Below are 24,549 nucleotides of genomic sequence, written 5' to 3' on the forward strand. Positions count from 1 at the left end.
AGTGCTGCAAGTTTCAGTGCTGTAAAGAGGCAGTGCAGACAGCCGTGCTGGTAGCTACCCCCCTCGTGTGGGTGTGTTTGTTTGTTTGTTTTCTTTTTTACAGTGGCGGGAGACTTCTCTCCTAGCGGTGGTGCTGTGACTACACAGCCACGGTGCTAGTGGAGACATACCCTAAGATGTTTAGGGTACCTTTCTGCAGCTCCTACACACGGGAAATTCCAACTGGCCCTGGAGTTTTGCCTGAACGAGGATCATTTGCAGGATCATACACAAAGAGGGTTTATTTTTGAAGCCACTTGATTACGTAATCTTCATTTGTTTATTTAGAATGAGTTTTTAACTTGCCTCCTGTGGGTGACTCACAGATCCTAGTTGGACCAGAAAGGAAGGGCTGTTCTTCTAGCCCTCTTGTATCTGATGTGAAGGGGAGAAAGATTAAAATTAAGTACTTGCATTCTAAAAAATGTAAAAAATAAAACTTAATTCTAATAATAAAAAAAAGACCCTATTGCAAAAATGCTGTTCCTTGGAGTGCAGGTTTTTGTTGGACAGATTTGAAGGTAAGGATTTAGTTACACCCTACTGACCCTCCCTCTCCCCCTTCAAAGTACTGCTTAAAATCTTCCTTTCTGTGTGGCTTGTTTAAAATAACTTTCTCCTCCGCTTGTTTTCTTTCTATATTTGCTTGACCTAGCTAGGCTAGGTGATCCTCATTGTCCAATTGCCGAGCTACAAGCCGGAAAGCCCTGGCTGCCCCCCAGTATGCTTTCAAAGACATGCTTTTCAAATATATACAAAGGAAGGCTCATGATTTCCACTACGCTAATGAGGCCATGGTAGTCTCATTGAAATGTGCCAATAGCTGCCATGGTGGTATTTGAGCAGCCTTGTTCTGTGAATTCAAATGTGATTTAACATGGCAGCCCCCATGGAGCTGAGGAAAACTGGCTTCTCCTACAGAATTTCAATAATGCTTCTCTTCTGCACTTAAAAAAAAATCACCAGCCTGTGGAGCCCCAGTGTAGGTTTAATTCCAGTCTTTCATTTTTAAAATTTAAGTTTACGTTTTGCTGAGTTTTTCCTAAAGACAGAGGCGGTACAGAAAATGTATAGAAAGGTGGGTGGAATTGAGGAAAGAAATTTCTGTTCAATTTCTTTTCCCCTACTGAGAAGCTTGCATAGTGGTAGCAAGAGGGACTTGGGAATGCTGACAGGTTGAGATTGTGGTTTGATAAATGGACCAGTTTAAAGTATCTTTAGCCTGTATTAAAAGCTTGTATTACTACTCAACTGCATCATATGCTCTCTTGACCTTTTAAAGAGATACTTGGCATAGCCTGCATGCTTGTTGCTAAGTTATGTGGCTGGTGCCTATAATATCTTTTGCCTTCCAGTAGAAGACTCTGATTACATGAAGTTATAAAGTTCTGATCTAAAACCTCTCGACCACTGCAGCTCTCTCTTGTGTTGGTGGCTTAGTTGTCCTAGGAACTCCCTCTATCTTTGCAGCAATCTTACGCTATTGAGATTTATTGTATCCTAGGCACAAAATAAAACCCTACTGTAAGGTGAAGTTAAGGTTGCAAGAACTAACATAAAGGTAAAAATCCTTGCATTAACGTAGGGGGTGAGTTTTTTTTAAAATTGAAAACTGAAAAATTCAGAGTTAAGCTGATAAGAAACCTAAACAAGGAAATAGAGGAATTGGGAACTTGGGTAGGCAGCCCAGCAGGGAGCTAGTCCTGTCCACCCCACCAACCTGCTAGACACACGCACCTGTTGCATAAATAAATCAAACTTCATTGCAGTTGCCTTTGACTTTCTATTCTCTAGCTAAGATCTGGCTGCAGAAGTGGGGAGAGATATTTCCCCCCCCCCCCTCCCGATGCAAACACCTTTTTTTTTTTTTTAAAACATCTTAATTGCAAACAGCTGGTCTGATTAACTTTGAAATTTTCCTTTTTTTCATTGACCTGCAGTTGAGTTACACACTTTGCAGTCTGTTTCTGTAGGGGAAAAGGTTAGAAACTTAACTTAAAAAACAAAGCAAAATTAAAAATGCTGCACACACCTTAGGTCTCAAGCAGTTAATGTAAGCCTCTCTGATCCAATGTGCCCTTCTGATGTTTGAAATGCTAGTAGTTTAATTGATTAAAAATGAGAGAAGAGACACAACTTAGTGAACTGAAATCCTCTAGTCAAAATGTAATAGAAATGGCCAAAGAACTTAGATTTGCTGGACTGTGATGAATACCCCTGTTTTAAGGGTGTCATAATTTAATAACCTCTTATCCAATTACGCGGATGAAAAATTCTACCTCCAGCCCTCACTTCAACTTCAACTAATTTTGAGGTCACTGTAATTTGGTTTGTGACTTTCTTGAGGGGGCAGACGGTATCAGCCTGGCTTATAATCAAAATTAAATTTCACCCCTAATCATGAGAGCACAACAGTAAATTACTGTAATTTTTTTTTTCCTGTTTCAAATTTATCCTTTAGAATGAGGTGGTCAAGTTTTGGGTTTGTTTTGTCTTATTTTATAAACTGTGCAGGCTGGTACCATGGAGTATACAGTAGGCTGTGAGGAACTGTAGGGGAAAAATCATGTTTTACGACTGTCACTGTTTACTCAAACAACACTACACCCTGTGCAAGGCCCCTGGAATGCCGCTGCATTCGCTGGCCAATTTTGCAATACTGTCAAGGGAGTCACAGTATTCAGTTCTCTTCATTTCCACTGCTGCAGTTCCCACCGTGGGATAATGGAATTTCAGTATCCCTGACTCTTTACAATTCCATGGAATTTCTTTAATTCCTCAGAATACTTGAAAAATGTAGCTAGCAAATAGTCAAGCATACATAGAATTGAAAAATCACAATATGCGGCCCAGAATATGGCATGAACTCACATTAGCACTTTTTTTTTCTTCCCACCAAACTGCTGAGAATTCTGAAAACCTTTCCTCCTGCTCCACAGAAAACAGCTGGTGCTTTAAAATGTAGGGAAAGAGAAACCATCGATTTAGCACATTTTGAGGTTAACATCTTCTGTTGGCATCAGGAAGGATGTAAAACAAACAATAAAAACGCACTGGCACAAATTTCTAAAGGAGTAGGGTGAGGAATGCGTTGTTGTTTGTTTTAAAAGGTTCTTAAATAATGTTGACATCTTTTAATGAAACACAAAACAAAAACAAAAAATCCCACTGAGCTCCAAAATGTACCCTTGCCTTGCAAGAGTGGAGGAAGCTATTGGCACATCTCCTGTTAAAGTCTGTGAGTCTCCTGTTTGTTTTGTTAGTGCTTCTCTACCACAGAACACCAGCTTTTCAGTAATCTGCATGCTGCTGAATTGTGTGTGTGAGAGAGGGGAAAATTTAGTGCAGGTGAAAGGTGCTTCTTTGGGCATCCCTGGAGACTGAAGTCTTGTGCTCACAGAACAAGGAATGAGGGTAACAGCAGTACAAGATTTGCTCCTGGAGCATTCTGCACCAAATAATTAAAAATTCTGCGCCCCAAAAAATTAAAATTCTGTGCACAGTATTTTAAAATTCTGCAAATTTTATTTGTCAAAATAACACTACATAGTCAGACCAGTTTCAATTATTTTGGTAATTTATTTCAAAATACACTTCTACCCCGATATAACACTGTCCTCGGGAGCCAAAAAATCTTACCAGGTTATAGGTGAAACCACGTTATATTGAACTTGCTTTGATCCGCTAGAGTGCACAGCCACACCCCTCCAGAGCACTGCTTTACCGCGTTATATCCGAATTCGTGTTATATTGGGTCGAGTTATATCAAGGTAGAGGTGTACCTGTCAGCAAGTATGTCTGTGACAATACAGACGCACAAAAATTCCCCCAGGAGTAGAGAGTTAAAGAAACTCCTCTGACAACCCAGTTCCTGTTTCTCTGCCCCCTGCTCTGTCAGGGGGCCAGACACCCATAACCCCTCCCCCCCAGAGCCCAGCCATAGTGCCCCCACCAGCCAATACACCCTTTCATTCCCTCCCCTAGAGCACAGGGATCCAGAGGGAGAAACAGCCTGATGCTGGGTCTCAGGCTTGCATGGAGTTTCCTGCACACTGCTGTCTCCTTCTCTCAGGGCATGCTGGGAACTGGAGCTGCCAGGAACCCTCTAGCTCCCTCCGCCTCCCACCCCCCAGCAGTGTCTTCTATGTGTGAGCTGGGCTCTGCCAGGTCCAGGATCCCCTAGTGGCGGCCAGCAGCACCGCATCCCATTTCTGTGGGGGAAAGGAAATTCTGTGTGCACTACATTAACTTCTGCAAAATTCTGCGTTGCGCAGTGGTGCAGAATTCCCCCAGGAGTAAAGATTCTTCCCTTCCATCCCCATACTACTTTGCTGTTCCTCAACTAGTCTTTGGAGCCACCTGGTCCCTTTTCAATCTACTCCCTAAAAAATTTTGAGCTAACACAGCAACCTTATTTAGTTTCTCCTCTGTACCCCTATTCTGAACTCAGCTAGTCTTTATTTCATTTACCTTTTGGTTTCTGGCGACCTACAGCATTCCTGCCGCTAACACAAGATGCCTACCATAAACATATGCTGTGTAGGCGATCAACCTCTTGGTATTTTAGTTCTGACTACACTCCATTAGAGAAATGATGAGATGTCTGTATATTAACATAAAAGATATGAAAGGGCCTGTTCACGTTCTCTGCAGCATCATTGTTTTAGTACAGTGGTTCTCAAACTTTTTGTATTGGTGACCCCTTTCACACAGCAAGCCTCTGAGTGCGACCCCCCCACACCCTCAGAGGGCTGGGGTTGTCAGCCCCACGGCTGGGGGGACAAAGGAGGACTGGGACTGTTAGCCATGTGCGGGGTTGACTGCTCCAGCCCCACCGCCCAGGGGCTGATAGCTCATGACCCCCACATAACTACCTTGTGATCCCCAGTTTGAGACCCTTGTCTTAGTATAACGATTCATGAATTGGCAAAGAAAGTCATTTTCAGGATTTGGGAGGGATCAGTTTTGGAGGGACCCTGTACTTAATGATTTCCTTCTCTGTGCCTCTACCCTTATTCAGTCGTCATTGTAAATCCGTGGATCACCAGTCCACTTGCCATGTAGCTAAGGCTAAGATTTAGTCACGGGTATTTTTAGTAAAAGTCACGGACAGGTCACAGGCAATAAATAAAAATTTACAGCCCTGTGACCCATCCATGACTTTTACTATAAATACCCATGATGACTAAATCTCTGTTTTTGGGGCCCCGTTGCTCTGTGGGGCCCCCGCTCCAGCAGTGAGGGCTGACTGCCCCCGGCGGCCCATTGCTCCAAGGCCCCCGGGGACCGCTCTCCCAACCCCTTTGGGGGCTGCTGCTGATATTGGCACATCTCCAAGCAGCGGCCAGTGTGTCTGACCCTGGCGACAGCCATGCCGGCCACGGCAGCTGTGGAAGTGACGGAGGTCACGGAAAGTCATGGAATCCGTGACTTCCGCAACCTCCGTGACAGAACGGCAGCCTTACCTATAGCTCACTGTATTTGGCCTCATAGTAGTATCCATGAATGTACTGCTCAGTGATACAAGGGTTTCCAGTTTGCATTACACAGTGGACTCTAGTATTTACATACAGGGAAAACACGGAAGGTCAAGAATTGGCACAGCAAGCTAGAGGGCAGTCTGAAAGAGGGAGAAGTTAACTGAATTGAGCAATAACGGTAGAGTGCTGTTTTTATCTTTATTGTGAAATGCCAGCCTGGAACGTTGACTGCTACGAAGCAGAAAGAGGAGGTTGTGTTTCTACATCCACATCTCATGGAGCAGCTTCATTCCTGGGTTTCAGTGCCTTTATTTAAAAGGAACATATGGATTTGTGTTTGAAAGGAGAGCCATTTGGCTCCAGTGGGAAGAACTGACATTGTCCATGGATCTGGAGTTTCAATTTTGTTTGTGTGTCAAGGATTCTTCCCTTTCTCCCTTTCAAATTCAGGGGGAAGTGTTAGTGGGGAGTTGCTTGGAGTGTGATCTAGTACTTAAAGCAGAGGATGAGCGTTTGTACTCCAGTGTTCTACTCCTGACTCTGCCACCTTGGACAACTCACTTAACCTTTGTGTGTGTCACTTTACACCTCTGCTCCTCCACTTGGCCCGAGGAGGTCAGCACAGTCGTGTGTAAACCCAAATCCCCAATGTCTGAGTACATTTCACCCCTGCCTTCCAACACTCTGCTGACAGGGATAGTGAGACTAATCTTGGTCTTATCATATCATTTCTTCTCCAACTGCACACAGCATTTGGCTAGAAGTACTAACATGACAGGATCCTAATCATTTTCACTCTGCTGCTGTTGGTGGGCAATGGGAAGCAGAATAGACATGATGCTCTGTTGCTTGGGGTGATAGGGAAATGGAGAAACTCACTTGTTAGTTTTCCAACCTCGCCTGTACCCTGAGTTCCTACAACAATTGTAGAGGATCATGCCTGTGCTATTTCTGCACAACACAGGTTTCCCCCCCCCCCCTCCTGGACCAGTAGGACCAGCAGAGAGGGCCTTTGAGCATGTCATTTTAGCACTTTTGCTCCTCCTGTCTGGTCTGTCTGCTGGACAAGTAGCAACACAGGACATGGGGACATGCAAATAGGATGCCACCAATCCTGCACCAAATTTAAAATCCTAGAGATTATCCAATAGTTCCCCTTTGTGAGAAGGGACTAAGCACATTCTAGTATTTTATGAAAAATAAGGGAATGTGGGTACTAAAGAAGCAGCAACATTATGCAAGGTTCCTGTTTACCTATGCAAGATGGGCAATAGTCACCCTTTAAAACTGAACAGTGTAAAACAAGTCATTGTTCCACCATCATAGTGTTAATACTAGCCTAGGTTGTAAATGGATTTGAAAAAATGCTGCGTGCATTCCCACCACCTTTGTGAGAAATGAAAGTGAATGCTGAGGGTCATGACATTTTGATCTCCTTTAGAGCTGTTGTGGCAGGAAACAGTGAAACAAAAGGCCAGAGGGAAAAATTCTTCAAGTTTTATTTCATAGCTGGGACGGGGGAAGTAAATACGTGGGTAGGACAATTTTGTGCGCACAAGCAGTTAAAGGAGCTAATTTAGGTTTCTGAGATTCAGTACACTGGGCTTGGATCTTAGGACGATCTCCAAATGTATGTTGCTGGCTGCTCGGCAAGCTTTCTGCAGTTATGCCACACACCTACTTTTCTGGTTTGGATTTCCTTTGAAACCACTGACGAGAGGATGGACAAAATGACCTAATGAATCACTTCCATTTCTCATTTCTGCTTCAGTCCAGTCCGAGCACATCATGAAAGAAGAATGTTTTACTTTGTTTTGAACTTCATTTCCTCGCTATTTTAGACTGGTTAGAAGGTTCTTTTGATGTTTTTTTTTCCCCTCTGTAAAATGTTAAATCAGCCCTGAGCAGACTGTGGCCTGCCTTCCCAACAAGCCCTGGATGAAGGGACTTGAACTAATGAAAACTAGAGATGACCTATTTTCTGCATTTATTTCCATGCCACTCTTAGCACAAATTCCTTCACATTTAAAGGTACATTTAACCAATTCCTCAAACTAGATAAAAAGCAACAGAGTCCTGTGGCACCTTATAGACTAACAGACGTATTGGAGCATAAGCTTTCGTGGGTGAATGCCCACTTCATCAGACGCGAAAGCTTATGCTCCAATACATCTGTTAGTCTATAAGGTGCCACAGGACTCTGTCGCTTTTTACAGATCCAGACTAACATGGCTACCCCTCTGATACTCAAACTTGTCAATTATCTTCTAACGTAAATAACAGGAGTTAACTGCTCTTGCCATGTATTATAGGCAGAGCTGATAGTGCTGCGTAGAGATAAGGTTGCCTGATGCTTTCCATGATAAGACTCTGTTTTGAACTGCTTATGACTTTTTGCTCTCTTTAGCCATTCAGTCTGAAATTTTCCGTATGATCATGTAATCAAAGATAGTATCATGCTTATATACATGGGGACTGAATTAAGGCCACACAGGAACCTTAATTCTGCCATTTCCTATTGAGTGCTTGACTTTGTGACATAAAAGAAAATTAAACATTTTTGGATGTGATATTGTATAGTGTTGAAGTAGCCACTCTATAATAGAAACTTGAATTACAAACCACTCTTTCTCCAGTGCTTATAGCTTTCTGCAAAAAGCACCACCTAGGCCAGTGGTTCTCAACCAGGGATCCATGGCCCCCTGGAGGTCCGCGAGCTGGCTTCAGGGGGCTGCGGGGCCTCGAGTCCCAGCATCCCCACAGGGATGAAACCAGGAGCAAAGCCTCAGGTCTGAAGCCCCCAGTTCTGGCGCCCCAGCAGGGCTGAAGTCGGGAGCAGAGCCACAGGGCTGAAGCCCTGAGTCCTGGCGCCCCCTGTGGGGCTGAAGGTGGGAGCGGAGCCATGGGACCCCTGAGGCCCGGTGGTTCCCTTGGATCTAAAGCCCTGAGCCCCCCAGTGCCTCCCCTGGCCTGGAGCCCCAAACTGCCATCCCCCTCTGCCGCACACATGCATACACCCGGTGGCTGAAGCCAGGAGCCCTGAGGCCCCCCAGCTGGGCCCTGAATTTTTTGTAGTATGTTTGGGGTGGAGGGGGGGTCTCATAAAGAAGAAGGTTGAGAACCCCTGCTCTGGGCTGCAAGTTTTTTCATTTCAAAGGTGAAATTTTTTATTTTTTTTTAAGTTGAGTAAAATTCCACTTGGCCATTAGGAGTTAGCAGGATGTGGAAATTTTTTTCCACTTTGCAAAAGATTTTTTTGGGCTCATTTCTTACTCTTAGGTAACATACATTGCTTTACTGTAAAATGTTCAGGTTTGTCATAGACTTAGTCTTCACTGAGGACAAATGCCTTTGTGTTGGAACAAAGTGTGCTTTTATTTTTTACTGTCTTCTATCCAAGAATTTGTGCTTTGAAAACATGAATTAAGCTTTGCAACTTCCTTAGGGAGTAGGCAAGGGATATATGACCATTCTAGGGTGGGACATGGGAAGTCCTTAACGGCACACAACAGCCCTGCTTAATGGTTAGGCAGAAATTGAAGAAAGTCATAAGCAATTGAAAGTGGAAGGGGATTTTATGTAGGTTTGGAATTTGACCAGGGCACGAGAGATGCTAATAGTTGTTTCCATTTCACCATTGCAGCTGCTCCATCATGCTTCCTTTCTAACATCCATATTCTTGCCAAAAGATCCATAGGATCTTTAATGACCATCTATCAGCATAGCAACCTCATAGTGTAGGATTTATATACTAGTGACTGAGGGCAGAGTGCTACCTCCTGAATCACCATTTCAACACCAGATCAGTGTCTTGGCCTCCAGTTATGAACATGCTGGGCCAAATTCCAACTTGGCAGAAGTGGGTGTAACTTGCATGGAAATTACTCCTATCCCATATCTTAACTTGGTCCTATGCCCTTATCTGTTTCTCTTGTATTGTACGTCCTCGATGTATTTCAGTGCTCTGTGTGTGTGTGTGTGTGTGTGTGTGTATTAGACCAGGAGCAGTTCTGAGTTGCCACAATTCCAAGAAATAATAGGGTTACAGGTGGAGTTTCAGCTTTTTTTGAGCACAAACGCACACTAGTTAAGTAACTTTAATTATACCATATTTCTCAAACTCATTGAATTTTAGGTTGCTTAGCAAAAGTAGTAGTAGCTCAATGCGCCTTATAAATATAATTTTATTAATTAAAATTTCAGATTATTTTGTTGACCAAGTTGTGAATGAATTAATGTAATATAGGAAGTTAAAACTTATCAAGATGTAATAAATCACAGTAAAGCAGTACACTTACTCTAATCTCTCCTGTTTTGGAGAGGTAATTTTGGTACCAAGATGGCATGGTGAATCTTTATTATAATTTATTTGCATTACAATAGCGCCTAGAAGCCAGGGCCTCATTTTGGCAGACACCGTACAAACATATAACAGAGTTACCTGCCCCAAATCTGTGTGGATAAAACAAATCGGTGGAGGGAAATACAAGTCAGTTTGCCAAAAATTGTGTCACTGAAGCAGTATTCCTTATTCATGAATTTACAGGTGTTAAACATTGTCTCAGATAAGTTTGTACTATCTTATGGTGTTTTTAACACCATTAATTTGATAATATATTGGCACGATATAAAATATAACACTCGATTATTTTATTAAGATTACAAATATTCTTGTTTTGGCCATTGTCTGCCATACATTTTATTCTGAATTTCCTTGTTTCTGTGAATCTGATTAAAGTAGCTGGTTTATGTTTAATTCATGTAGTCAAAAAGACAGACCTGGTAACTACAAGAGAAGCAAACCTGATTCCAGATAGCTAGCTGGTACTGAAATAGTGTGATCTGGACATGTGCTCTTAGCCAGTCTGTGCACAGTCGTAACATGAACTATGAGTAACCAATTCCCATGTGTATCAGACTGGCTGGGGATAAATAGTACCTCTTTGGCTATTATTATTTTCATGGACAATATTGTAATTAAGGGAATTTCCATAACAGTATGCACGAGCTACTAATATTGTCTTGCTCTTGAATGACACAGGGTATTCAGATGCTTGCAAAATCTGTCACTCTTGTAACCTATGTGGTTTTCTATACATTTATCTTCATTATTATTGTAGATTGCTTTTAATGAGACATATTCTTGAAAGGAACTAGTCTCAGATTCATTTGGGAGGGAACAGGATAGTGTTTTAGCATTGATTCATGAGAGCATGTTGGTGCAGTACATTACGTTAAACATCTTGGCTGGACTCTGAGCAAATAGCTACATCCCAGGCAGCCAGTGAATCAGGATCTCCTAGCAAATGTGTGTATGTATATATTGTGGAAACATGTCCTTTTTCTTTAGACTGTGTTTCCAGAGCCTATTATAAAATTACAGAATATGAAAATGGAAACAAGTGTCATGTTTTTCTCTCCACTCCTTTTCCCCATCTCTTTCCCCTTTGCTCTAGATTTTAATATATTTTTTTTAAATTACTCACAGCTGGAACAGATTCTGCTAACTTTCCCCTACTTCTTTAAATGAAACACAAAGTGCGTTCTTGGCCCTTGGTTTGGCATTTGCTGGCAAAGAGCCTTTTTCCCAAAGAAGTATGTAGCAATTGCAGAGTAACTTTCTATTATAGCTTTTGTGATTGAAGATTCTCGCCTTAACTTTTCATAGATATAACCTCCCCTTTGCATGTGCTCATAATTTGCTCCAGAATGTTCCCCTTGGGTTGAAGTGGCCCAGGCTTGGCTTTCAAACAGAGGAGAAGTTTGAGGAAATTCCATTCAGCTGTTTGGGTCAGGGAGGAGGGTCAGCTTTAAAAATAGTTTTTAGGGGTTTTTTTGCTGTTGTTTTCTACAGTGCTCAAAAGATCACGTGGAATTCAGTTTAGACATGTGCACCTGGTGAGGATTTTATGATGATTGTATGTATATATCAAATGAATAAAATAATCGTATCTCATGGCTGAATGCATACCTCTAGGTATTTGGATAAGGCTTTGTCTATATTCAAAGTTGCCACCGGTTTAAATTTGAGTTAACAACTGATTTAGTTAAACCAGTACGAAAGCCTGTGAGGGCTTATGGACTTTAAGGTTAGAAGGGACCATCATGACCATCTAGTCCAGGGGAGGCAAACTACGGCCCGTGGGCCGGATCCGGCCCATCAGGGCTTTCAATCCAGCCTGCGGTATTGCCAGCCCCGTGGCACAGCGGGGCTAAGGCAGGCTCCCTGCCTGCCTGGCCCTGCACTGCTCCTGGAAGCAGCTGGCACCACGTCCCTGCGGCCCTTGGGGGCGGGGTGGGCAGAAGGCTCTGTGCACTTCCCTCAGCTGCAGGCACCGCCCCACCCCAACGCAGCTCCCATTGGCCAGAAACGGGGAACAGCGGCCAATGAGAGCTTTTGGGGTGGTACCCACAGGCGAGGGCAGCATGTGGCAGAGCCGCCTACCCCACCTCACCCCCAGGAGCCACTGACAGACATGCTGGCCGCTTCCAGGCACCAGGCCAGGGCAGGCAGGGAGCCTGCCTTAGCCCCGCTGTTCTCCTCTGCCACCCTGGAGACGCTTGAGGTAAGTGGCACTGGACTGGAGCCCACACTCCAACCTCTTGCCCTGAGCTCCCTGCTGCACCCCACATCCCTCCCAGGGCCACCCAGAGGATTCAGGGGGCCTGGGGCAAAGCAATTTTGGGGGGCCCTTCCATTAAAAAAAAGTTTCAATACTGTATTCTCGTGGGGGCCCCTGCAGGGTCTGAGGCAAATTGCCCCACTTGCCCCCCCTCTGGGCAGCCCTGATCCAGATGTGGCTCTAGGGCCCAAAAATTTGCCCACTCCTGATCTAGTCTGACCTCCTGCACATCACAGGTCACAGAACCTCACCCACCCACTTCTGTGATAGGCCCACAACCTCTGGCTGAGATATGGCAAGTCCTCAGATCTTGATTTTAAAGACTTCACGTTACAGGGAATCCACCATTCATTCTAGTTCAAACCAGCAAGTGACCTGTTCCCCATACTGCAGAGGTGAAAAACCCCCAGGGTCTCTGAATTCAGTTTCAACCTGACTAGGGCGACCAGACAGCAAGGGTGAAAAATCAGGACCGGGGTGGGGGGTAATTGGCGCCTATATAAGAAAAAGCCCCAAATATCGGGACTGTCCCTATAAAATCAGGACATCTGGTCACCCTAAATCTGGCTTACAGGGTTTTGCTCCCCTGTAGCTTAAACCAGCTTCAAATCATACCTTTAGTTAAATTGATGCAACTTTGAATACAGACAAGACCAAAGTCTTTTACTAAGTTTCAGTGGGAGGGAGTGAACTATAGCTAAGTTATAAGTAGTTTGTTCTAATGGTCTCTTGTTGATTTGGGGAATCTAAGTACAGCTTATGAATTCTATTTATTACTGGGGAGAGGCTATGCATATATGTATCAGACTGCAGACTCCATTTTGAATATAGAGCTTGTCTGCCTTCTGTTTTTCTACCTCCATGTTCCAGTAAAATTCCAAGGTGATACAATGGAGGGTCATTAAACCTTGATGGTCCTCTATTCACATGAAAGCCACAGGAGAGGGATGGGGGAGACAAAGTTGGTTACTGCCCAGGGCAAACCAGTTTCTCAAGTCTGAACCTCCCCAGGGGAAGGTAACATAACAGATCATGTGGTGGAGGACTCTGATCACCCGATGAGGTGGATCTTACCAGCCATTTTAGCAGCAGAGAGAAGAGATCAGAAGCAGCAGGAGGGAAGTGGGAGTGAAAAGATTCTGGAGTCTGGCCTAAAAAACGCTCACTCAAGAGTGGTGAGGAAACCAAGGCAGGGAAATGGATATAGGTGTTCTGTTGTCTGGATCTATTTTAGATAGCATGAGAAATACACAAGGAGTGATAGACTTTGCAAAGCTTCCAAACCTCTGTGTGTTACGTGCTTCAATTATCACACCTTCCAGAAGGGGTAAGCCGTAAGCCATAGTGCCCACAATGTTGGAGTTCTGGGAAAGTGGGCTTAAGCCACTGGGGAGTTGAGTAGGGGCTGGCACTAGTCCCAGTGGGGATGTGGATCTCAGCTCTCAGGAGGGGGTTCTAGGAGGATCTGCACCCCCAAGAGTGTGCCTAGAGACCCAAAGCCGGCAGCAGTGCCTGGGCTTTCCTTGGACTCAGGAAGCTTGAGCGCACATGAGCCCAGCATGGGGGCCCAAATTAGCTAGGGTGACCAGATGTCCCTATTTTATAGGGACAGTCCCAATTTTTGAGTCTTTTTCTTATATTGGCTCCTATTACCCCCACCCCATCCTGATTTTTAACATTTGCTGTCTGGTCACCCTAAAATTAGCAGCCTGTAGAGTGACCCTCAGGGGTCTACGGTCACATCCCTTCTGACCTTAAAATCAATGAATCAATGAAAACATTTCTGAACATGCTTCCTGGGAATGTATTACGTTTTAGCCATCTATTGAAGCCACACCCATTTCATTAGATTGCTGGGGTACTAGGAAAACTGCACATTCTCTGACCAACCTAACCAGGAGACTTGGAGGGACAATGTGCACGAGGAGATTGTGAATGTTGCACACATGCACTTATGCCCCCCCAAAAAAATCCTCTCCCAAATCTGTCTTAACACCGAGGGCAGAATAAAATTGCTTGGGGATGAGGGGGAGGTGGGGAGGGAATAGTTGCATTCCAGTTTCCCATAAATGCTAAGCTTCTGTTTAAAAACATTCTATTTCTGTCTTTTCCCATTGCTAAGATAGAACTGTCACAATACAAAGTGATACATTGCTACCCTTTTAACCCACTGATGCTGAGAACTGTCTCCATCCACCGACAGCCAAGGCATGAGCGTTCTCCTCACCCAACCCATTCACTAAAGTCCGGTATGATCCAGAGAGCTTACGTGGGCTATTTGTGTAATGGCATTAAGCCAAGCAGTTTCTTTCTTGTTTAATAAATATAAACCAGATGAATAACATATCGTTTGAATTCACATGTTGAAAATAGGAAATTAAAATATTGAGTTCTCATACTAGTGTTATCTTGATGGCATTACACACAGTGGGCCAAATTCATGGCTCACGTGATTTCATTGACTCTAGTGGCACTATTCTAGAAATGGACCTAAATATACAAAATGGCCAAGTTCATCTTTAATAGTCCAATTTGTAATCAAAAGTATATGTGAGCAAAGCTACCAAATGCATGTTACTGTGGGTCTTGTAACTTGCTTTTTACATTTTTAACCTTAATGTTGCATTAACTCGTACATACTTTAATATAATTGGTTTTGTAAGTGACAAAGAAATAGGCCTGTGTCCCAGAGCTAAACCCTGGCATGTCTGACTCATTTAATTGTGTAATAAAAGAGGAGAGAAGACGTTAGTTCTGAACTAGACACTTTTTGTGTTTTAGTGCATTAATCCCCTGGTTTTGATTCACATTATCTCAGCTGAAATGTGTGAACTGGCAATTTACATGGAGGATTTTCCTATTCAGTTTGGATCTAGTGTTTACAATGTTCCAGGCTCCCTGCCAGTGTAAAGGGCCATGCTTGCAAATCTGATGGCGGGATCTGGGCTACAACTGTAAGCTGCTCCTTATACTGTGTTAGTACAAAGCCAAGCACAATGGGACCCTGATCTTTATTAGGGCCTCTGGAAGCTATTGTACTATGGCTTCTCCTAATTTTCCAGTCCAAATGTCCTCTTTTTGCTACCGTCTGATGTCCCTTCCTCATCCTGTAAGAGTTTGTTTTCTGTCCCTATTCTTCTGTTGGAGGCAGTGGCAATTAGAGCCATACAGAAATTCAGCTTTGAACAGAATTGCATCCCAAATTCTCCCATTGGCCAATTGATTTTTCGAATAATCTATTTGAAGCTGAGTTTTTAGTTGCCTTCCCCATACCCACACACACATGCTCAAATACCAGTGGCATAGTTGCCCTGGCTATTTTTCATTCAGTTCGGTTGGTGCCCTATCATGATCTGGGGGAGCAGATTCTACCCCAGGGGTCGGCAACGTTCGGCACGCAGCTCACCAGGGTAAACACCCTGGCGGGCCGGGCCAGTTTATTTACCTGCTGACGCGGCAGGTTCGGCCAATCGCGGCCCCCACTGGCCGTGGTTCGCCGTCTCGGGCCAGGAGGCACGTCGTTCACCCACGCCGCTTCTCGCCGCCCCCATTGGCCCGGGACGGCGAACCGCGGCCAGTGGGGGCCGCGATCGGCCGAACCTGCCGCGTCAGCAGATAAATAAACTGGCCCGGCCCGCCAGGGTGCTTACCCTGGCGAGCCGCGTGCCGAACGTTGCTGACCCCTGTTCTACCCCATTCTGGTTTCTTACCCATGGGCACTGGTGCAAAAATCTCCTTTTCTCCTTGAGTATAATTCCTGTACTATCCTCTCAGTGCCATTTGCCCTCCCTAATGAGAGACATCCCCAACCCTTCCTGTATTTCACTGTTGCTCCTGCCTCAACTCCTTTCCTCAAAACAGCCCCTCTTGTTCACTTGCAAGGTTGTCACTTGCTCTGGCATACAAGGAGCAACAAACAATGCAAGAAGATCTAGACTCTAGTCTAGAGCATGTTGAATGCACGCTATGCTATCTCAAATCCTACGTCATTACACTTGCTTTTTCCTAGGCCCAGATCATCTGCCCTCGTTATGGATAAGAGGGTACATCAGGACACTCTCACCCCTTCCTACTGCACTTATTTGATTACCCTAGAATAGAAAACCTTTTTGACAATCTCTGCTTATTTTACAGTTTCTCTCTGGGTGACTGACCACCTTCTCCATTGGCTTCCCATCGAATATTCCTTCCATGAATAGTGAAGGATCTGATGTTTCTGGAAGGAAGGTGCCTGGGATAGGGAAAGGTGTTCTCCACATTAAGTAAAGCACTTCCGAATAGGGACAGAAGCAAAAAGACACTTTTATTCTTCATCAAAATTTAAAAAAAAAAAAAAAAAAAACCTATCTTTTTGGCTGCTGCTTCATAGATCTGTGAAATAGACTGAAATACAAGTTAAAAGAAGGGCGCAACTGTTTAAAAATCTGTCAGTTTATACAAAGCCCCTTAAAGCCATTTATCAGAGCAGTAGCCGTGTTAGTCTGTATCCACAAAAACAACAAGGAGTCCGGTGGCACTGTAAAGACTTAGGTTACTTAGGGTACATCTACACTACAGGGGGGAGTCGATTTAAGATACGCAAATTCAGCTACGTGAATAGCGTAGCTGAATTCGACGTATCGCAGCCGACTTACCCCGCTGTGAGGACGGCGGCAAAATCGACCTCCGCGGCTTCCTGTCGACGGCGCTTACTCCCACCTCCGCTGGTGGAGTAAGAGCGTCGATTCGGGGATCGATTGTCGCGTCCCAACGGGACGCGATAAATCGATCCCCGAGAGGTCGATTTCTACCCGCCGATTCAGGCGGGTAGTGTAGACCTAGCCTAACAGATTTATTTGGGCAGAAGCTTTTGTGGGTAAAAAAGTAAAGTGGGATTTTTGCCCAAATAAATCTGTTAGCCTTTAAAGTGCAGGGCCGGCTCCAGGCACCAGCCTGGCAAGCAGGTGCTTGGGGCGGCTGCTCCGGAGAGGGGCGGCACGTCCAGGCATTCAGCGGCAATTCGGCGGACGGTCCCTTACTCCTGCTGGGAGCAAAGGACCTGCCACCGCAGATCGCGATCGCGGCTTTTTTTTTTTTTTTTTTTTGGCTGATTGGGGTCTAACCTTAATGGTTTTTACTTGACACTTTTACTCTCTCATGTCTTTATGTTAAGTTATGTTATAGAAGAAAAAAATTAACTTGCCAGGTTAACCCCAATGTGGCAAGAGTTAATGTATTTTATTGCTGAATTAATTTTATGCTGTGAAAAGTGCTGGACTGACAGTCCTAGAGTCTGAAGTCCTTTCCTTACTTATAGATAGGCTTGGCAGAATTCCAGTTTTGTTTTGTGTAAATTCAACAGTTATAGCAGAGTATTTTTTTTTAAACCTTTTGGTTTTTTTAATAAACATTCAGTGTCACAGTTGTGCTGCAGGGGACTCTCTGCGCAGCGGGTGGCATCAGATCCCTGCAGGCACAAGGTGCCGGGGAGTCTGCGCTTGCAGACTATTACAAATAGATATTTTTTTCGTCAATTCAGTGTGTCAGGTGAAATCAGTGTTTACTGGCAACTAATGATTTATTTTGAATCCTGTGAAGCCTGTTCATAGAACATGCACAGCATGGTCAGCACCCAGGCAAGTTTACTTCCACTTCCATCAGTATGCCTCAAGGCAGTTCATTGATTTAAGTGGAACTGATGACTTGAGTAAAGGCTATATGATAAGGCCTACTATCTGCTTGAAGGGTGACAGGTCCCCATTTGGTTTAATTAGGATAGTTTGTGTGGGGTTAATAGTCAGTTTAGACCCACTTACCTGAAAAAAGTGTATTGGATGGTTTGGGTTACCTCATGTAAGGAAGGAGTGATTTAGTGGATCAGATATTTAAGACTCTGCCCATCTCTTTTTTTTTTTTTTTTTTTTTAGCGGTTAATAAACTGCCTTTTCACTTCCTGTTCTGAAGAATATTGCTTTAACTGAGTTTCAGTAGTTAATCTGATACCAAAGGTCATGAATATAAAAGACCCTGGCGTATACACTGGATAACATAATCTCTGAACACAACAAAATTCAAAGCACTAGCCAAAGGATGAAGAATTGCTCCCAATGCTTTGGTTTGTGTATTTATTTCAGAATGTGAGTTAAAACGCAGCCAATTCGCTGGATAAAAGTAAGGGTATGTCTACTCTGCGATGTCGTCGACAGAACTTTTGTCTTCACAGATACTTTAAAAAGCCCCCGCGCGAAAGACAAAAGTTCTGCCTATGCAAGTTGCAGTGTGAATGCGTTCTGCCGACAAAGCTAACGCCGCTCGCAGGGCTGGAAGTATTTTGTCAGCTAAAGTGCCAACAAAGTACCGACAAAGAGCATTTACATAGGCTGACTTTTAGCGACAAGGCTGGGTGGTGTAGACAAGCCCTAAGAAGTGATGCATAGCATATGATGGGTGAAGGAAGTAATACTTATAAATAGTGTTCAATAAAAAAACGAAGTGGACAGATGTGGCAAGATCGACATACGGGAAGCTTTCGGTTTACGTAACCGTTTGTTTAACGCTGCTGCTTCTGCAATACTGTTGAAAGTGTATCTGTAATAGCACAGGAGATGATTTCTTCCTTCTGAAACTCCTTTCTTAAGGAGGAGGGGGAAGTTGCATTACCCACTTAGTTTTCAGTGTGAAAAGCTAACACAACAAACAGAGCCTGCTTAATTTGACACGAGGAGGAAAACTGTAACACTATCCTTACCTAGTTGTGATAAGACATTGTTTGGAACTCCCTACAATACATGTGTGGCTATTTTGTTTGTCCTTGTTGTTATACCACAAAGAGAGGGTCAGGTTGGCGTGTTGACTTTGACTTTAACTAGAAATTTCCTTTCTTTTGCCTTAGATCCCATATACACTATAGCTAGCATGGGAATCCAGTTACAACATACACCCTAAAATGGTTACAACATGGTTCCCCCTTGCCATGTAAACGTAATTAAATTGAGTTTTAACAGAATCCTTGATCCATGCTACAGCCTTTGACCAAACAAGGCTGCAGTCGCCCAGTTCAGGGACACATGGAAAAAACCCCAAACTCAGACTGCAAAACCAAACTCTATTAACTGTGTCTAGACAAGGAAAATAGGTTTGGGCTTTTGATTTCCAAAAAACCATAGCTGTCACTAGATAGCTAATTCCATTTGAAAGAGACCAAGCCTCCGACAATTGTGTTAGAAGCAGTACCCGAAAAGTGGCTTTAAGGGTGTATACAAGATTCTAGACTCGGAGGTTATTGGAGCATTTCTGCTTTGGCTTAGATGCTCTTTGCTGCATATACTGATCTCCAAGGATTTTAATCAAGCTTAGAAGTTACCAGAAATTACCATGAAAACTCTTAACTACCATCTTATGGAACTGAAGCCAGCGAGAGAGAGAACACAGCAATATTACAGCATGAAAGGTAATTTTAAAGTTGTAGAGACACCTTTGTTACTCAGTGGGGTATTAGTGAAAATAAACCAGAGCCAAGTTTGAAGGTGATGCAAATCCCAAATAAGATTGATGGTAGCACATATTAGAAGAACTGTTATGCAGGGTTTCAGTAAAAATCCATGTAAATGATGAACAGGAGGACTTGTGGCACCTTAGAGACTAACAAATTTATTAGAGCATAAGCTTTCGTGGACTACAGCCCACTTCTAAATGATCTCATTCCATAGCTCTTACACAGGTGAGGGCAGGCAACCTAAATGAAGGGTAGCGTTCTGCGCGCTCATTCTTTTGGTGGATTTTTCATTTCCCATGAAAACTAAGCGTATACGTTGTACAATACATGCACAGTTATCTACCTAATTACTGTTTATAGAGATACATAAAAGTATACAGTGCTTTCAAAACAGGTAGAAGGCCATGGTTCCTTGCTCTGAAAGTGGGTAGTATAAATCCTGTAAATACCAGGCAGGTAACAGTGGCTCACATGCAAGGAGGAAACCACAGTGAGATCAGCAGAGGATGGTTTAATGCAGTGGTCCCCAACGCAGTGCCCGCGGGCGCCATGGCATTTATGTGCACCCTCCTAGTGACAAGGGAGCGCTTCCACTGGATGACCTGCCGCCAAGGAGCACGGCTGTCAGACAACCAGCCGCCAAAATGCCGCCGAGAAGCGGCAACGCCAAGAAGGGTCACTGCCGAAATGCCGTTGCTTCTCGGCAGCATTTCGGTGGCTGGTCATCCGGCGCCCGCCACACTCTTCTGGGAACATGAATATGCTATTGCAACAGAAAGGTTTAGGACCACTGGTTTAATGGAAGAAATGGCCTTGAAAAAGGAAAGGGCATATTCATAAATTCATTCAGATTCTAGGGCCAGATGGAACCATTGTGATCATCTGGTCTGACCTCCTGTGTAACGCAGGCCAGAGAACTGCCCCAAAACCATTCCTAGAGCAGAGCTTACGGAATCAATCCAATCTTGATTTAAGAATTGCCAGTGATGGAGAATCCACCACAACTCTGGATAAATTGTTCCAATGGTTAATTACACTCACTGTTAAAAAAAAAAAATCACACCTTATTTCCGGTCTGAATAGTTTCAATTTCCTGCCCTTGGATCAGGTTATACCTTGCTCTGCTAGATTGAAGAACCCATTATTAAATATTTGTTCAGCAGGTAGATACTTAGGCTATATCTACACTACGGACCTTAGAGCGGCGCAGCTATACCGCAGTAGCTGCGCCACTGTAAGGTCTCTTGTGTAGCTGCTCTATGCCAACGAGTGGTGGTAGCTATGTCATCTCCCACCAACATAGCACTGTCCACACCGGCACTTTTGTCAGTGAAACGTGTCTCTCTCAGGGGTGAGGGGTTTTTCACACCCCTGATTGACAAAAATTTTAACTGACAAAAGTGCTAGTGTAGACAAAGCCTTAGACTGTAATCAAGTCACCCCTTAACCTTCTCTTTAAGTTGAATAGATTGACCCCTCGAGTTTGTCACTATAAGGCATGTTTTCTAGTCCATTCATCATTCTTGTGGCTCTTCTCTGAACCCTCTCCAATGTATCAACATCCTTCTTGAATAGTGGGCACCAGAACTGGACACAGGATTCCAGCAATGATCACACCAGTGGCAGATACAGAGATAAACTAACCTCTCTTCCTACTCGAGAGTCCCCGGTTTATGCATTCCAGGACGGCATTAGCTCTTTTGGCCACAGCCTTACGCTGGGAGCTCATGTTCGTCTGATTATCCACCACCACATCCAAATCTTTTTCAGAGTCACTGGTTCCCAGGATAGAGTCCCTCATCCGGTAAGTGTGGCCTACGTTATTTTTTTTCTAGATGTATACATTTACATGTAGCCGTATTAAAACACCCATTGTTTGCTTGTGTCTACTTTACCAAGCAATCCAGATCACTCTAAATCCGTGACCTGTCATCTTCATTATTTACCACTCCCCCAATTTTTGTCATCTGCAGACTTTATCAGTGATGATTGTGGGTTTTTTTCCAGATGTTAAATAGTGTAGGGCCAAGAATCGATCCCTGCAGGACCCCACTAGAAACAGATCCACTGAATGACAATTCTCAGCTTATAGTTACATTGAGACCTATCAGCCAATTTTTAATCCATGTAATGTGTGGCATGTTAATTTAAATCATTCAAGTTCTTCAATCAAAATGTCATGTGGTACCAAGTCAAATCCCTTAAAAAAGTCTGACTATATTACATCAATATGCGAAGGGAGGAAGCTAGTCCAAGCCGAGGGGAATCAACTTCCGCCACCCCCCAGAAAATGGCTCCCGAGTTTTTAGACTGTGCTGAGGGTGGTGGCGGGATCATTATAATACACACTTCCTTGGGCTGCCCTTTTCCCCTCAGTAAACTCTGCTGTCTGCCTGTTTGGCATCTGTTGCATCATAGCACATCTCTGTGCCTCAGGTCAGGTCTACACTAGCAGCTCTTTGCTAGTATAGCTCTACTGATGTACTGTGCCAGCAAAGCTCTTCCAGTGTGGAAGCAGCTTATACCAGCTGCAGCTCAGGTTTGCTGGTACCGCTTATTCCAGGAGGGCCCTGTTCAGGTTCTTTAAATTCAGTGTCTTGTGTGAAGCCTCTAATGGTGTAGGCCTGGTATGCTCAAGTGACTGACTCACCTCCTGTCCCTTCCAGCCAGGTTAGGTAGGTCAGCTTCTCCTCTCTGCCCAGCCCTAAGCTGAGACAGAGTTGAGCTGTGGGCAAGGACGTCTCCCTACAGGTTTCCAGTGTGTGGAAGTCCCATCTTGAAAATGTCCACTAGACCCCCTCTGGTTTGTTTTTCATTAATATTCTCTATCTTACAAGGCACTCCTATTGAGGCCAGGTCATTTGACGACCACCACCTCTTTCCTTTTCAACACTTGTATTTTTGGGATTCCCTTCCTGCTGCCAGAAGGGCCAGGAACCGGTCTTCTTCAGTCATTGTTTTAAATTGTACAGTGTCCCAGATTCATACAATGACCGCTTAGTTCATCTGAATTTATATCCTATTCTGGTACAGAATTCCAGTAATATTGGCCAGTTCTTGATTAGAAGAGAGCCACTCTATTTGAATTTTTATGTGAATGCTTGTATCTGAAGTAGAGCTGGGTAAGTTGTGTTTCTCTGTGCCTCAGTTCCCCATCTATGAAGTCGGAATAATAGTTCTTCCCTATCTAACAAAGGTGGTGATAGGCGCCTATACTGCAAATGATGAGGGCATTAGAAAGATAAAAGAACCAAAGTTCTATTCCCTGCTTTGACAATCAGGGTCAGATCTTTATTTAACACACCTATTTGCACAGATGCAACTTTGGGTGTGGAACTAAAACACAAAGGCAAGTGCCAGTAACTCTTGGATTTATATGTAGCATCGATGGTGCACAAACAAGAGCACTTACGAGTGCACACACAGATGTTTGAACATGCACAAATAGGACTGAATGGAGCCTCCTTTGAAAACTCATTTGCCTTTGTACTTCAGTTTCTTCATCTGTAAAATAGGGATAATTTTTCAATAAGCTTCACACGAACAGCAGGGAATTCAGCCTTGGAAACTGTGCACACTCACTCACCTTGGGCAAATCATTTTAACAGGCAAACATCTTTTTAATTTTTAAGTAGAGTTGGTACTTTTTTTTTTTTTCCTGAGCTGATGTATGTTCATTTGGGTTTTGCAAGCCTGGATGAATTCATATTTGCATGGTCTTTTTGCAACAGGGCTGTTTACAGGCTATAGTAAGTTACAATAATAAATATGCACTTGTCTCCAAGGATTTCAAAGCCTTTTCCAAACATTGCTGTATAAACACTAATTAGTAGCACTATAACATGGGTGACTGTACAGACATTAATTAATCTATTTTACCTGATTATAAAGTCTTTTATTCAGGTTGTAGCTAGATTTACCTCCATTCCATATACTGCCTGTTATGTTTACTGTAAAATATTGGCATCCCATGTAATGAAATATGAAGCTGAAATCATGGGAGAGATCATATGTTAAACTCATTATTGCAAGCAGCTGCTTATACAGTGTAATTTGGTCCCTCTGTGGGGACTTGATTTTGGTCACATGCTTGAATCTTGGTAAATTGACAGTTGAGCTGACTGCCGCCTTCTCCTTCCTTACTCCTCCTGCATTGCCCTGTCCAAATCAGCCTTGCCTCTTCAAAGATGATTCGGCACTTTAGTAAGCCCCCTCAAATGATCGGGGAGAATCAGTGAAGGTTTAGACAGAGGGGTACAGCCTACTACCTGTCTTTGAGCCAATCTGCCTGACGTGGCTAGACACTAGCTGACCCATGTGAAAGTCATAAAATCCAGTTTTATGGCACTTGTAATTTTCCTGTGGCTCTGCCATATGTTAGTGGAAATCTCCTTGCATTCTTCTCCTCCCCCATGCTAACACTAACTGCAGCATAGGAAACCACACCTAAAATAAAAGGGAAATGCCATATTCAAGTAGGAACACTAGCTTTGCTTGAGCCAAGACAAGGAGCAGCTCAGCGTTGATTTGAACAGGTTTGGATAGCAGTCAATTATTTGCATGCTTGAAGTTTTCAGAGGGGAATTTCCACTAGATGAGGAACTGGTCTCGACAATTGTTTAAAAAAAATAAAATCCTCTTAATTCAAGGCCCTTCAGCTCTTTAAACATTCCTTTCTTGGTTGTTCAGGTTTCAGGTATGGATGGTCCCTGGCCACAATAACACGTACTGTGTAAATGTACACCTGTGGTGACTCTCTGTGGCTTTTTTTTAAAACACTTGTGTGTGTTTATCAGAAGGGAAATAACTGGATAAGATCACATGAGGAGGAGAAAAAGTTCTGTCTACGGTTTATTGTCTGTCTGCTCTGCAATAATGCTGGACTGGTCTCGGGATTGCTAAACCAGGACCTTAGCTCATAGAGAAGAAACTT

At 43.7% G+C, this 24,549-nt stretch overlaps 1 protein-coding gene across 4 annotated transcripts in view; it reads left to right on the top strand.

Annotated features, from left to right (window-relative positions):
* Positions 1-24,549, top strand: part of RNF24 (ring finger protein 24) — a 75,834-nt gene that overhangs the window by 14,776 nt on the left and 36,509 nt on the right. The window lies entirely within an intron of this gene.

Source organism: Chrysemys picta, chromosome 5, assembly GCF_011386835.1.
Source record: "Chrysemys picta bellii isolate R12L10 chromosome 5, ASM1138683v2, whole genome shotgun sequence".
Lineage (NCBI taxonomy): Eukaryota > Metazoa > Chordata > Testudines > Emydidae > Chrysemys > Chrysemys picta.